Here is a 13,893-nt window from a genome sequence, read left to right on the forward strand (position 1 = left end):
CAGAGTTTAGAAAATTAAACTCCTTGATCATAAATGTTGTTCAAAGGAAGCTACTTAACACTTGTTATGTCCCCATAATTGTGATGAAGATTCTCACAAGCTCCCTCTGCCTCTCCGGCTCCCTCTCTGTCTCCATTTCTTTGTCTCTCTCAGTCTCTATCTTTCTTTCTTTTTTTTTTTTATTATTCGATATAATTTATTTACATTTCAAATGATTTCCCCTCTTCTAGCCCCCCCACTCCCCGAAAGTCCCGTAAGCCCCCTTCTCTTCCCCTGTCCTCCCACCCACCCCTTCCCACTTCCCCGTTCTGGTTTTGCCAAATACTGTTTCACTGAGTCTTTCCAGAACCAGGGGCCACTCCTCCTTTCTTCTTGTACCTCATTTGATGTGTGGATTATGTTTTGGGTATTTCAGTTTTCTAGGTTAATATCCACTTATTAGTGAGTGCATACCATGATTCACCTTTTGAGTCTGGGTTACCTCACTTAGTATGATGTTCTCTAGCTCCATCCATTTGCCTAAGAATTTCATGAATTCATTATTTCTAATGGCTGAATAGTACTCCATTGTGTAGATATACCACATTTTTTGCATCCACTCTTCTGTTGAGGGATACCTGGGTTCTTTCCAGCATCTGGCAATTATAAATAGGGCTGCTATGAACATAGTAGAGCATGTATCCTTATTACATGGTGGGGAGTCTTCTGGGTATATGCCCAGGAGTGGTATAGCAGGATCTTCTGGAAGTGGGGTGCCCAGTTTTCGGAGGAACCGCCAGACTGCTTTCCAGAGTGGTTGTACCAATTTGCAACCCCACCAGCAGTGGAGGAGTGTTCCTCTTTCTCCACACCCTCTCCAACACTTGCTGTCTCCTGAATTTTTAATCTTAGCCATTCTGACTGGTGTAAGGTGAAATCTTAGGGTTGTTTTGATTTGCATTTCTCTAATGACTAATGAAGTGGAGCATTTTTTAAGATGCTTCTCCGCCATCCGAAGTTCTTCAGGTGAGAATTCTTTGTTTAACTCTGTACCCCCATTTTTTAATAGGGTTGTTCGGATTTCTGGAGTCTAACTTCTTGAGTTCTTTATATATATTGGATATTAGCCCTCTATCTGATGTAGGATTGGTGAAGATTTTTTCCCAATTTGTTGGTTGCCGATTTGTCCTCTGGATGGTGCCCTTTGCCTTACAGAAACTTTGTAATTTTATGATGTCCCATTTGTCAATTCTTGCTCTTAAAGCATACACTATTGGTGTTCTGTTCAGAAACTTTCTCCCTGTACCGATGTCCTCAAGGGTCTTCCCCAGTTTCTTTTCTAGTAGCTTCAGAGTGTCTGGCTTTATGTGGATGTCCTTGATCCATTTGGATTTGAGCTTAGTACAAGGAGACAAGGATGGATCAATTCGCATTCTTCTGCATGCTGACCTCCAGTTGAACCAGTACCATTTGTTGAAAAGGCTATCTTTTTTCCATTGGATGTTTTCAGCCTCTTTGTCGAGGATCAAGTGGCCATAGTTGTGTGGGTTCATTTCTGGATCGTCAATCCTGTTCCATTGATCCTCCTGCCTGTCATTGTACCAATACCATGCAGTTTTTAACACTATTGCTCTGTAGTATTGCTTGAGGTCAGGGATACTGATTCCCCCAGATTTTCTTTTGTTGCTGAGAATAGTTTTAGCTATCCTGGGTTTTTTGTTGTTCCAGATGAATTTAAAAATTGCTCTTTCTAACTCTGTGAAGAATTGAGTTGGGATTTTGATGGGTATTGCATTGAATCTGTATATTGCCTTTGGCAAAATGGCCATTTTAACTATATTGATTCTACCGATCCATGAGCATGGGAGGTTTTCCCATTTTTTGAGGTCTTCTTCCATTTCCTTCTTCAGAGTCTTGAAGTTCTTGTCATACAGATCTTTCACATGTTTGGTAAGAGTCACCCCAAGATACTTTATACTGTTTGTGGCTATTGTGAAGGGGGTCATTTCCCTAATTTCTTTCTCAGCCTGCTTATCCTTTGAGTATAGGAAGGCCACTGATTTGCTTGAGTTGATTTTATAACCTGCCACTTTGCTGAAGTTGTTTATCAGCTGTAGGAGCTCACTAGTGGAGTTTTTTGGGTCACTTAGGTAGACGATCATGTCGTCTGCAAATAATGATAGTTTGACTTCCTCCTTTCCAATTTGTATCCCTTTGACCTCCTTATGTTGTCGAATTGCCCGAGCTAGTACCTCAAGTACAATATTGAAAAGATAAGGAGAAAGGGGGCAGCCTTGTTTGGTCCCTGATTTCAGTGGGATTGCTTCAAGTTTCTCTCCATTTAGTTTGATGCTGGCTACCGATTTGCTGTATATTGCTTTTACTATGTTTAGGTATGGGCCTTGAATTCCTGTTCTCTCCAAGACTTTAAGCATGAAAGGATGCTGAATTTTGTCAAATGCTTTTTCAGCATCCAATGAAATGACCATGTGGTTTTGTTCTTTGAGTTTGTTTATGTAGTGGATTTTATTGATGGATTTCCGTATATTGAACCAACCCTGCATTCCCGGGATAAAGCCTACTTGATCATGGTGGATGATCGTTTTGATGTGTTCTTGGATTCAGTTGGCAAGAATTTTATTGAGTATTTTTGCATCGATGTTCATAAGGGAAATTGGTCTGAAGTTCTCTTTCTTTGTTGGATCTTTGTGTGGCTTTGGTATCAGCGTAATTGTGGCTTTGTAGAAGGAATTGGGTAGTGTTCCTTCTGTTTCTATTTTGTGGAATAGTTTGAAGAGTATTGGTGTTAACTCTTCTTTGAAGGTCTGGTAGAATTCTGCACTGAAGCCATCTGGTCCTGTGCTTTTTTTGGTTGGAAGACTTTCTATGACTCCTTCTATTTCTTTAGGCATTATGGGACTGTTTAGATGGTCTAGTTGGTCCTGATTTAATTTTGGTATTTGGTATCTGTCAAGGAAATTGTCCATTTCCTCCAGATTCTCCAGTTGTGTTGAGTACAGGCTCTTGTAGTAGGATCTGATGATTTTTTGGATTTCCTCAGTTTCCATTGTTATATCTCCCTTTTCATTTCTAATTTTGTTAATTTGGATACTTTCTCTGTGCCCTTTGGTCAGTCTGACTAAGGGTTTATCTATCTTGTTGATTTTCTCAAAGAACCAGCTCCTGGTTTTGTTGATTTTTTGTATGGTTCTCTTTGTTTCTACTTGATTGATTTCGGGCCTAAGTTTGATGATTTCCTGCCTTCTACTCCTCCTGGGTGAAATAGCTTCTTTTTGTTCTAGGGCTTTCAGGTGTGTCATTAAGCTGGTAATGTATGCTCTCTCCATTTTCTTTTTGGAGGCACTCAGGGCTATGAGTTTTCCTCTTAGCACTGCTTTCATTGTGTCCCATAGATTTGGGTATGTTGTGTTTTCATTTTCATTGTGTTCTAAAAAGTCTTTAATTTCTTTCTTTATTTCTTCCTTGACCAAGGTATCATTGAGTAGAGTATTGTTCAGTTTCCACGTGTATGTGGGCTTTCTGTTGTTTCTGTTGCTATTGAAGACCATCTGATCACTTTTACTCCATAGTGATCAGATAGGAGGCATGGGATTAGTTCGATCTTCTTATATTTGTTGAGGTCTGTCTTGTGACCAATTATATGGTCGATTTTGGAGAAGGTACCATGAGATGCTGAGAAAAAGGTATATTCTTTTGTTTTAGGATAGAATGTTCTATATATATCTGTTAAATCTAATTGTTCCAAAGCTTCAATTAGTTTCATTGTGTCCCTGTTTAGTTTCTGTTTTCCTGATCAGTCCATTGAGGAAAGTGCAGTGTTGAAGTCACCCACAATTATTGTGTTAGGTGCAATGTGTGCTTTTAGTTTTAATAAAGTTTCTTTTACAAAAGAGGGTGCCCTTGCATTTGGGGCATAGATGTTCAGGATTGACAGTTCTTCTTTTTGTATTTTTCCTTTGACCAGCAAGAAGTGTCCCTCAGAGTCTCTTTTGATGACTTTGGGTTGAAAGTCAATTTTATCTGATATTAAAATGGCTACTCCAGCTTGTTTTCTGAGACCATTTGCTTGTAAAATTGTCTTCCAGCCTTTTACTCTAAGGTAGTGTTTGTCTTTGACCCTGAGGTGTGTTTCCTGTAAGCAGCAAAATGTAGGGTCCTGTTTACGTATCCAGTCAGTTAGTCTGTGTCTTTTTATTGGGGCATTAAGTCCATTGATGTTAAGAGATATTAAGGAATAGTGATTGTTACTTCCTATCATTTTTGACGTTATTTTTTAAATTTGATTGCTTAACTTCTTTTGGGTTTGATGAAAGGTTACTATCTTGCTTTTTCCAGGGTGAAGTTTCCCTCCTTATGTTGGTGTTGTCCTCCTATTATCCTTTTTAGGGCTGGGTTTGTGGATAGATATTGGGTAAACTTGGTTTTGTCATGAAATATCTTAGTTTCTCCATCTATGGTGATTGAGAGTTTTGCTGGGTATAGTAGTTTTGGTTGGAATTTGTGTTCTCTTAGAGTCTGCATGAGATCTGCCCAGGACCTTCTAGCCTTCATAGTCTCAGGTGAAAAGTCTGCTGTGATTCTGATAGGTCTTCCTTTATATGTTACTTGGCCTTTTTCTCTTACTGCCTTTAGTATTCTTTCTTTGTTTAGAACATTTGGTGTTTTGATTATTATGTGACGGGAAGTATTTCTGTTCTGGTCCAGTCTGTTTGGAGTTCTGTAGGCTTCTTGTATATTCATGGGCATCTCTCTCTTTAGGTTAGGGAAGTTTTCTTCCATAAATTTATTGAAGATATTTGCTGGCCCTTTAAGTTGTAAATCTTCACTCTCATCTATGCCTATAATCCTTAGGTTTGGTCTTCTCATTGTGTCCTGGATTTCCTGGATGTTTTGGGTTACAAGATTTTTGCATTTTGCATTTTCTTTAACTGTTGAGTCCATGGTTTCTATGGTATCTTCAGGATCTGAGATTCTTTCTTCTATCTCTTGTATTCTGTTGTTGATATTTGCATCTATGTCCCCTGATTTCTTCCCAAGGTTTTCTATCTCCAAAGTTGTCTCCCTTTGAGTTTTCTTAGTTGTTTCTACTTCTGATTTTAGATCCTGGATGGTTTTGCTTAGCTCCTTTACTTGCTTGTTTGTGCTTTCCTCTAATTCTTTAAGAGATTTTTGTGTTTCCTCTTTCATGACCTCAGCCTGTTGACTAAAGTTCTCCTGCATTTCTTTAAGTGATTTTTGGGTTTCCTCCTTATTGGCTTTTGTATTCTCCTGAATTTCTTTCAATGATTTTTGTGTTTCCCTTGTAAGAGCTTCTAACTTTTCATCCATTTTCTCCTGAATTTCTTTAAGTATGTCCTTTATGTGTTCCTCTACCAGCATCATGACCAGTGATTTTAAATCCAAACTTGTTTTTCTGGTGCCATGGGGTATCCAGGACATGCTGTTAAAGGAGAATTCGATTCAGATGCTGCCATATTGCCTAGATTTCTCTTAGTGATGTTCCTGCATTTGCCTTTTGCCATCTAGTTCTCACTGGTGTTAGTTGGTCTTATCAATGCTGGACTCACCAGTGCAAGCTGCCTCTTCCCAGGTGGCCTCTGGTGCACAGCTGACCTCCTGCACTGCCTGGAGACAGGGTGCTGTCGGCCAGGCTGTTCATATCCAAAAGCAGATACCTAAAGGCTCCTGCCGGGGCCTGCTGGACTCACCAGAGCACACTGACTCCTACCAGCCAGTTTCCCGGGTGCCCCTTTGTCCTCTTGCAGGACCTGGAGATGTGGTGTTGCAGCCCAGGCTGTTCTGGATCCTGTAGCAGAGATCTGAAGGCTCCTGCCAGAGGCCTCAGGACTGGAACCTAATCTCCATGCCACAGGAGCAAGCTGTGTGCTCCCAGTCTTCCTCCAGGTGCACACCAGGCCTCTTGCACTTCCTGGAGACCTAGTACTCTGGCCCAGGCTGTTCAGATCCCAAAGCAGACACCAGAAGGCTCCTGCCAGGGCCTGCTGGACTCACCAGAGCACACTGACTCCTCCCAGCCGGCCTCCGGGGTGCCCCTCTGGCCTGTTGTAGCTAGTATAAACTTTTATAGTAGGATCTGATGATTTTTTGAATTTCCACAGTTTCTGTTGTTATGCCTCCCTTTTCATTTCTGATTTTATGAATTTGGATCCTATCTCTGTGACCTCTGGTTAGTCTGCCTAGGGGTTTATCTATCTTGTTGATTTTTTTGAAGGAGCTAGGTCCTTGTTTTGTTGATTCTTTGTATAGTTCTTTTTTTATGGTTTATTTTTTTTCGATATATTTTTTCTTTACATTTCAAATGATTTCCCTGAAAGTCCCATAAGCCCTCTTCCCTCCCCCTGTTCCCCTATCCATCCCTTCGCACTTCCTTGTTCTGGTGATGCCCTACACTGAGATAAAGTGTGGAGCAGAAACTCAAGGAAGGAGAATCCTGAGACTGCCCCTTCTAAGGATCCATACCACACAGAGTTACAAAACCAAGACACTGTTGTAGATGCCAACAGGTGCTTGCTAGCAGGAGCCTAATATATGGGGAGTTTCAGGGAGGATCTGCCAGTTCATGACAAATACAGAAGGAGACACTCTTAGCCAACCATTGAACTGGGCACAGGGTCCCCAATGGAGGCATGTTAGAAAGGACCCAGGAAACTGTTGGGTTTGCAGCACGATAGGAGGAAAAATTTGAACTACCCACTACCCCCATAACACTCAGGGACTAAATCATCACACAAAGAGTGCACAAAGAGTGCAGATGCATATGTAGCAGAAGATGGACTTGTTGGACATCAATGGGAGGAGGGGCCCCTGCTACTGAGAGGGATGGATGCCCCAGTATGGGGGAGTGCAGGGCAGGGATGTTTGGGTGGATTGGTAGGCAAGGAGAGAGGGGAAGAGTTAGGGTATTTTCTGGTGGAGGAGGGTGAGCCAGGAAGGGGGAAAACATCTGAAATATGAATAGAGAGTATATCTAATAAAAAAATAAAAGATTCCTACAGTGGGCATGGACTGAACAGTAGCACAAGGATGAAGTCACAGCATGAAGATTGTAGAACCGCAAGCACCAGCATTTCATGTGAGGAGCAAGCCACAAGACACTTGTTGTATGTCTTCTGGGTTAAGTAATTCTCTTTCTGCTTACAAACTGATCACTTCCTCCTCAAAGAGGTTTTCTTAGTCTTTGTCTAAAATAAAGTCATAGACCTAGTGCCATGGCTTAGACATACCTATTGTTATTACTTGAAATTGTTTTAATTCTAGACGATCTCACTAAATTGGCCAGGTTGGCTTTGAACTGAAATTATCCTGCCTGAGCCTCCTGAATATTTAGGTTGTATGCATGGGTTACCAGGCCTGGCTTCAGAACCATCAAACAACAAGGCATTCAGTACAGGAGGATTTGGGAACTTGGTGAGACTGACAATCTATGTAAAATATAGACTGGAGTGTGTGCATGCATGTGTATGTATGTGTGTATGTTTGCGTGAGTTCCTCTGTGTGTGTGTGTGTATGTGAGTGTGTGTGTGTGTGGTGTCAGGAATCTGGCAAAAACAGGGCAAAAACAGGGCATATCCGAAGATGATAAACTGAATGGTCTATAAAAAAAACTCAGTTATACACAAATATCACCTCACCTTATATATCAACATCCCTTCATTTATTGGTTATTGTATGTGTGTGTGAGCATGGGTGTGCCTCTGTCCACGTGCAGAAGTGTGGGGACTGAATATGCTACCCAAAACCCTGATAAAAGCTGGGCATACTTTAGTGAGTCTGTGTTTGGGGAGCTGGACAAAGGAGGATCACTGTATTTCATATACCAGCCAGTCAAGCCAATTCAATGTGTTTCATGTTCACTTCAGAGACATAGCCTCTCCAAAAATGAGATGGAGAGCAATAGAGGGAATCACCAGATGTGGGCCCCTGACCTCTACACATATCACTCATGTAAGACCAAAATTTTCATCCAATCCAAATACTCAAGCAAGAAGACTCATAGTATATTAAACAGTTTTATTTATTGTCACTTCATAAAAGAGAAAATAAACAAAGCACATGCAGTAACAAATTGAGACTGGAGAGCTTCCCGAAGAAACATGTAGGAATAAAAACAGACAGGGCCCAGAAAGCCATCAGAGAACAGGGAGGCAGGATCATATGAGAATGTTCCTTGACCCAAGGGTGCTTCAGGACATGGGCCAGGCTCAGCCTCTCTGAGGGATTGTACCTAACAAGCTTGGAGATCAAGTCCTGGGCTCCTGCAGGCAGTGATGAAGGAAACTTGTATTCCACCTAATGTAGCAGGGGAAGAATGATAGAATCTAGTTATTCTCTTTGGCTAATCTCCTCTCTGTTTTATAAGTCTTCACATGGCACCCTTTTGGCCATTAGCATATAATCTGTAGTACAAATTGCATTTCCCAAAGTCCATCCAGGAGCCATCATTGTATGGCTTCCAGGTGAATGGTGTGTGTGTGTGTTTGTGTGTGTTTCATCATACCTTGTGAATGCATCTGTACGTCTCGCTGGAGGTGTTGCTTACCCACCAGTACCTCATAGCAGAGCACCGCAATGACCACAGATCAACCATCTCATTGTAATTTCTCCTCTCTATCATTTCTGGAGGAAATAGTCCAGAGTCACGCACATTTTTTTTTCTCCTTGAGCAGAACACAAAAAGGAGCACTGTGCATAAGCTCAGGAGGCAAATCTTCTGTGTTCAGCATCCCAGGAAATGGGAGACAAGGGACTTCTAGTAGAGTCCCTTCCTGTGCATGGCTGAGGCATGGGGAGGGGAGAACTGTTCACAAACACGAACTGTTAATATGGTTGAAGATTCAGAGGGGCTATAGGAGGTGAGTCAGGAGCTAAAGCACTTGCAGAGGGAATTCCTAAGAACCTGAGTTCTATCTCCCAAAACCCACATAAAACCAGGTGCATGTCTACAGTCCTAGAACTCCTACAGTGAGATGGGAGGCAGAGGAGAATCACAGAATGCCTTTAGACCAGCTAGCCAAATATGAAGCAGCAAACAGAAGACCCTGTCTCAAATAAGGTAGAAGATGAAGGATTGTCTTGATGTTGTCCTCTGACATGATGCCACCCCCCAAGACACAACATGGCACATGTGTGCCTGTACTCACACATGAGAACAAACACAGATTTTTGTTTTTGTTTAACAGTCAGAAAAAGCAGATAGATATAATAGTAGCTCATATCACTTAATTCTGGCATATGGGAAGGTTGCAACAGGAAGAGCATTGTGTGTTTGAGGCTAGAATGAACCCCCAGTCAGTCAGACAGTGCAGGACTGTAGAGACGACTCAGTGCTTGAAAGTACTGGCTGTTCTTCTAAAAGACCCTGGATGGATTTTGCAGAATCCATGTGGCTGCTTACAACCATCTGATGCCCTCTTCTGGCTTCTAAGAGAACAAGGCATGAAAAATGGTGCACATTTCCATCATGCAGGACAAACATCCATATAAGATAAAAATTAAAAAAAAATAACTAGCTCAGATGAAGTAAATTCCGTAAGGAAAGGTATGTTAAGCCCATGTTTAAAATTACTCAGTCAGGTGTAACTTATCACTTGAAGCATATCATCACAGAATTGCTGTAAGTTTAAAGCCAGCCTGTAAGTCTACAGAGTCAATGAGTGAGGAAGATTTATTTATGTACACCATAATGGCATGTGTTTCATGAGGAACCATGACAGGTAGGGTCACTGACATGGAGAAATTCCATCTTGGGCTGCTTGCTAATTTTACATGAAATCTTACTGGCAAAGGCAAACCCTGAAAAATACTAGGAAACAAAAGCAAAGCTCTCTCTCTCTCTCTCTCTCTCTCTCTCTCTCTCTCTCTCTCTCTCTCTCTAGCTGTGTGTGTGTGTGTGTGTGTGTGTGTATTCCCACAGACACACCCTAACAGAGACAAAGAGGATATTCGGTGTTTATTAAGATTTCCACTATATTTCTTTAAGGCAAGGTCTCAGGCAACCTAACCCAGTTATTTCTGCTAGTTTGACTGCTCAGCTTATAGGATCTTCCCCATAGATATGGCCAGATTTTGCAGGTGTTTTTCCATCTGGAGTCAGGTTTTCTTGCTCACAACAGAACTGCTCTTATCTACTGAGTTAATCACCTCAAACACTTAATTATTTGAATCTGCAGGTACATTTTAAATGTGTATATTTGGAAATGGTGCTTGTTAATCTTAAGACCCAGTTTGTTTATGAGTCTTCAATGTGAGATGAATTCACTTGGGAAATGCCTCACTAGTGTGAGGGTCCCACCCCCATCCCATTCAACCTACCTGACAGAGGGGGCATGCACAGACCACCCCAAGTCTGTGATCTTCACCTTACCCTGCAGGAGATTCTCTGGCTTGATGTCCCTGTGAATCATCTTGTTCTCATGGCAATAGGTCAAGGCATCTGAAAACTCCTCTATTATCTGTGTGAAACAAAGCGATCTGGTCAGGAGGAAACTTTCAGTTTTCCTGTGAGGTAGAATAGACATTATTAATGTTATGACTGCCATAGAATCTCATTTTTTTACAATAATTTCAGCCTGGGCTATCTAGGAAGATTTCATCTATCTCAGAACAAAAAAAGAGATGAAGGCTAGCAAGATGTCTTGGTGTGTAAAAGGGCTTGCTGTACAAGCCTGGTGACCTGAGTTTCATCCCTGTAAGCCACACAAAGGTGAAAGGAGTCCTCTCCAAGTTATCTCATGAAGCCTATATGTGCATAATATGGCCTGCATGCTCCCCCATCCCACATCCTACCCTTCTCCTCAAAATGGTAAATCAAGAAGAGATGGGAAGGGTATATTGGCAGCCTCAATCAGTAACAGCCACCATTTAGTATTTCCTTGCTCCCAGAGCTCCCCTCACCATGGCTGTATGCTGTTGGGTCAACTTCTGGTTTCTCTGAAGCTCATTATAGAGCTCACCTCCCTGAGCATATTCCATAATTAATTACATCCAACTATCATTGTGGATGTAGTTGGACAGGCGAAGGATATCTGGTGTCTGAAAGAGGAAGGAAGGCAGAGTCAAGGTAGGCAAGTTGGCACAGCAAACAGGGACATTTGTTGCCAAGCATGCTAACCCGAATTTCATTCTCAGACTCTGTATGTGAAAGGAAAGAACTAATTCCTGCAAGTAGTCCTCCACATGTGTGCTGTGACTCACATGTATCCCATGTTACACAACACCTTGTAACTTAAAATAAAATAAAAAAATAGCTGATTAGTTCAAAACTTTAATCTCAGTACTCCAAAGGCAAATGCAGACAAATCTGGGAGTTCAACAGCAGCCTACCAGATCTACAGATTGAATTCCATGAGAGCCAGGGTTATACAGAGAAACCCCGTCCCCAAATAACCAAAACCAAAACTAAAATAAATAAACAAATAAGTATATATAAAATAAAAGTGATTACCTTTAAGGCAGAGTCTCACTGTGTAACCCTGACTGTCCTGGAATTCACCAGGTGGGCCTCAAATTCAGTGATGTACTTGTCTCACTTTCCCAGGTGCTCAGGACAAATGAAAGACTTTTTAAAATAGGAGATGTGAATCATCTGAGGAGCAAAACGGGAGGTTGGCTTCTGATCTGCACATGTGTAGACACTTGAAACTGGTATGCTCCAAACCAGGAGATGGGTCAGGGCAGCAAAAGGGAAGCAAGGTTTGGAAAAGGTCAGCTCTGAGTTCCATATATTCCACACTTACTGTAAGTGTGTTTGGATCTCCACTTCCCTGAGAATTTGTTCTCCAATCCCTCCTTCATTATCTCAGACTTGAAGAGGACTTTGAGGGCCAAAATGAAGTTGTAGGGAAGAACATGGAATAAAAAGGAAAAAGGGAGAAGGAGAAAAAGGACTGCAATGGAGGGAGAGATGAAGTGAGAGACCAGGGAAAGAAGACTGACGTGGGTTGAGAGAGGAGAAGAAAGAGAAGAGTAGAGAGAGAAGAGGAGTGGAAAAAGAGAGGAGAAGAGAGAGAGACGAGGGAGAGGAGAGACGAGGGAGAGAGGGAAAAGGATGGTGGGGCAGAGAGAGCGAAGGTTTCACTAAAGCTTTCACTGTGTGTGAGAACAAACACACACACACACACACACATCTGCAGACCTCACTGACTTTTAACTATCCCCATACTGCTGCCTTTTCCTCCTCCTTGCAGAGATATCACATATGTGCCACCTTCTTGAGCTTGGTCTCGGCTTTCATATCTCTTACTTGTATGGGAAGCCCAAGCCACAGTGTTGACCCTCTTCCTTGAAGTCTATAAAGAGGTGAGGACAAGTTGAAGTCCTGCTAGCTGCTCAGATCCTGGAAAATGGTAGGCAGCTAAAGCTCTGACTGTGGCCTCCCCAACCACCCAGAATGTCCCACCCACCCTAGGAAAGCTGTGACCCAGACATTGGTAATTTGCTAGCACAGATGCACTCAAGAGGTGTCCAGATTGAGCTTTGGCAGAGACTAGTAGGTACCAGCTGATAACCATTGGTTATCATTCTGATGTCATAGTCTTGGTCAATAGGCATGCCTGAGAAGGTAGAGCTTCCAAGCTCCCAGAATACTTGCCTGGGATGTTAGGGGCAGGGCCAGAGTAGGACACTGGAAGCCTAAAATCTCTAGCAAGGTTGGTAGAATTTGCTGAGGTCAGCACCTGGAGTGCTAGGTGTTCTTGCACGTAGAAAAGATCATCAGTCAACCTGGAACACCCCGTTGTAAGAGACAGTAAATATGTGTCTCTTGTATCAAGTATGATAAAATTTATGTTCATTAGATTAAGGAATTAAAATCTTTAAAAAATCCTGCACATGCCTTTAATCTCAGCACTCAGGAGGCAAGCAGCATCTCTGAGTTTGAGGCTAGCCTGATCTAAAAGAGTAATTCCAGCACAGCCAAATCTACACAGAGAAATCCTGTCTTGAAGAACAAACTAATGGGAAATGAAAACCCAAAACAATCCAAGCCAAGAATGTTCTCTATTTGAATTAGGCAGCAAAACCTGACCAGTGGGGGACTACTGCAGACCAAAACTCAGCCACGGGGTAACCAGGATTCTTTGGTCCAGGAAGGCATGGGTCTGCTGAAATGACACACAGACACTGAGGTTGTTTTGGGGTCTGAGTGTGTGTTTTGTCTTGAGGCTTGAGCCTTTAAGCATGAGGGTTTTACATTTGCATATCAAAAGATGTATCCAGTAAAGCAGGCCCAAGGAACAATTACTATAACCCTTAGGCACAAAGTAGTATAAAATAAAACAGGTAAAATGTTTTTTCCATGTAACAAATTTAGAAGCTTGAACACAGGCAACAACAATTTTCTTGATATAAACTTTTAAAGATATTTTATAGGACATTTTTGTCAAACTCCCAGAGTCTAAATGAGTCTTCGTGAGTATTAAGTATGAACTGAATCCTGAATCACACCTGGATAAGTTAAGAATACTGTTTTGGCCAAAGGAACTGCATCCTGAACCATACTTAGATAAGTTAAGAATGTTGTTTTAGCCAAAGACTCCCTAGGTGGGGTCTGTAAGACAAAAACAGTTCTTCACAAGCTTCCATTGAGGCAAATCACACCTAGATGAGTTAAGAATGTTGTTTTGGCCAAAGACTCCCAAGGTGGGGTGTGCAAGTATCTTTAACAGATCTTTCTATCCAGGTGAGCCAGGGTGGAGACAGCCTGTCTGCTTAAAAAACAGAGTCAGCTGTTAATGGTGGAATAGGATTAACTTGTCTGCAGATGTCCCTGAGGTACACAATTCAGTTGCAAATTAGCAACTTAAAAGACAGACCACCAGGCCTCTGTGGTTGGGAAGGTAGTCTTGAGCTTTGCACCAACTCAAATGTAAATTC

At 41.9% G+C, this 13,893-nt stretch overlaps 1 protein-coding gene and 1 pseudogene across 9 annotated transcripts in view; one reads left to right on the forward strand and one right to left on the reverse strand.

The window, feature by feature from the left end:
* Positions 1-13,516, reverse strand: part of LOC127684858 (aurora kinase C-like) — a 23,971-nt pseudogene extending 10,455 nt beyond the window's left edge.
* LOC127670388 (zinc finger protein 431-like) overlaps positions 1-13,893 on the forward strand; it is a 553,459-nt gene that overhangs the window by 440,737 nt on the left and 98,829 nt on the right. The window lies entirely within an intron of this gene.

This window comes from Apodemus sylvaticus, chromosome 1 (assembly GCF_947179515.1).
Source record: "Apodemus sylvaticus chromosome 1, mApoSyl1.1, whole genome shotgun sequence".
Taxonomy (NCBI): domain Eukaryota; kingdom Metazoa; phylum Chordata; class Mammalia; order Rodentia; family Muridae; genus Apodemus; species Apodemus sylvaticus.